This window comes from Echinops telfairi, unplaced genomic scaffold (assembly GCF_000313985.2).
Source record: "Echinops telfairi isolate 266 unplaced genomic scaffold, ASM31398v2 ScPeMD7_5868;HRSCAF=6743_0, whole genome shotgun sequence".
Taxonomy (NCBI): domain Eukaryota; kingdom Metazoa; phylum Chordata; class Mammalia; order Afrosoricida; family Tenrecidae; genus Echinops; species Echinops telfairi.
The window spans coordinates 14,225,746-14,228,196 of record NW_022109767.1 but is presented as its reverse complement, the minus strand read 5'-3'; positions in this window follow the sequence as shown (position 1 = coordinate 14,228,196).

Genomic DNA, 2,451 nt, shown 5'->3' with positions numbered 1-2,451 from the left:
GACCACGGACTGGTTTGGAAACACAGGGAAGGTTAGCCTCTTGGAGCGGCAATTTAGAAAAGATAAATAATTCATGGTAAGTGTACCCAAAGGGCTCTTGGCAACACAACAGCAAAACCCTTGGCTGCGAACCAAAAGGGGCGGCGATTGGAATCCAAGCGGGGGCTCCGAGAGAGAAAAACCCGATGTTCTGCAAGTACATAGATGACAGCCTAGGACACCCTATGGGGGCAGTCCTGACCTGTCACAGGGTACGGCTGTAAGTTCCACGGGCTCTGCAGCACCAAGCCGTAAGGAGAAGTGCTCAAAGCATCCGGAACTTGCTGGCCTGGGCGCTCGATCTACTATAGACCCATTTCTTGACCTGGTTTGACCAAGATCATTTCAGTTGGGCGGGAAATCTACAACATCACTGCAGTCAGAGATGCTTTTCGTACACAGTGTTTTCATCTCTATAACTTTCCCCTAAAGAATTCTGGACTCTTCTGTTTATACCACAGCGCATTGCCAGATTAGATATTCTTAAGGGACTCAAACTGTGACCTCTTCCACTGTTCTTTGTGTTTAGAAAACAAAAAGAAGTCTGAAGAGAGACAGTGGATGGTGTAAGATATGAATATAATAATAATTTTTAATTTATCAGGGTTTTATGAGGGTAGGGGAATTAAGGAAAAATGAGGAGCTGATACAAAGGGCTCAAGCAGAAATAAAATGCTTTGAAAAGGATGATGGCAATATATGTACAAATATGTTCAATACAATTGATGCATGATCATTATAAAATCTGTAAGAGCCCCAGTAAAATGATTTATTAATAATAAAAAAGTCTGGAGGGGCAATATCAATGAATTGTTTTTCTCATTAACACCAATGCACCTGCTCAGTTTTCCATCACAGCAAAGACTATCCTATAAGAATTTCACTGAGAAACCATATTTCATAGGGTTATGTTGGAAAATGCTGTGCTGGAAAACTGCAGGCGCATCGTTACTTTGGGAAACACAATTTAAAAGTGTAACTTCCCTGGTATTTTCTCAAAAATGCATTGTTAAACCTCTTCATAATAAGCTATCATGATTGTCCTGCATCCTTTCAAAAAAAGTTATATTAATATAGATGCAAATTTTCCTTCTTAGGTTTTACCCTCACCTTTCTTCAGCCACTCCACTTTCTTTTTTTCTAGACACATGGACACACAATCACAAAACTGGATTCTTGGAAGGATGGTTGGGGGTTTAATATAATCTTGTCACATAAATTCCAACTTGTAATTTTCTCTAAACGTATTATACTTTAATTCATTATGCACACTTAATATTGTACTTAATGAATTATTCAGATTAATAGTTCACAATCTAAGAAATATTACTTCCAAGTTATACATTTTGATGTTATTTTCCATTGGAATATAATCTCCAAGAGTGAGGAATCTTGTGAGCCTTGATCACTGTGTTTCCAGTGCCTAAGATACTAATCTGGTATCTAGTAATAGTACAAAGATATTAGTTAAGTGCATTAATTAAATATCTGAGTAATTGAGATGATAATGCTACCTGGAACTTATAAAAACAAACAAACAAAGCAAACAAACAATAATTTATAATCCCACATCACAGCCCAAGTGAAGTCACTTTTTAAAAAGATAGTTACAGTCTCAGAAATCCATACGGGTAATTCCATCCTTCTGGATTCTATGGCAGCGAGTTTCTGATTTATATTAAGTCTGTTTTAACCTATATTTCATTCAGCTTCACCTCAGTCTCTTGGAATCAGTAATAATCATCATGCCCTATCTCCTATCTATCTATCTATCTATCTATCTATCTGTCTATCTATCTATCTATCACTGTTCTATCTATCTATCTATCTATCTATCTATCTATCTATCTATCACTGATCTATTCTATCAATTTATCACTGATCTATCACCTATCTATCTATCTATCTATCTATCAATCATCTATCAATCATCTATCAATCTACCACACTGGCTTTGGCCCAAAGGCGCTTCACTCTATCCTGGTGGCTCCAGAAATTCACCATTCACTGTGGGTTTGTCTCTTGGTTCTGATGCCTTGGGGCTGCTGCTAGTCTAATCCTACTTCTCACCATTTGTTGCCACCCCCCAGTCTCACAGCTCTCTGTACCCTGGAATAAGGAAGTTCCACACAGAGATCTCAAGTCCAAAATGTGCAGTTTACTTGTGATTGATTCTTCCCTTTGGATAGAAGTAAGATCCCCTTCCTGCTTCTGGATGTCTCCTTGTAAGCCTAGTAGTTTCGCAAAACTGACCAATCCTCAGTGTTAGGGTTCTATATAACTTATTTATATGGCCTCTCCCCCACAAGCATACCATGCCCCTTTTTTTTTTTTTAACATTTTATTAGGGGCTCATACAACTGTTATCCCAATCCATACACACATCAATTGTGTAAAGCGCATTTGTACATC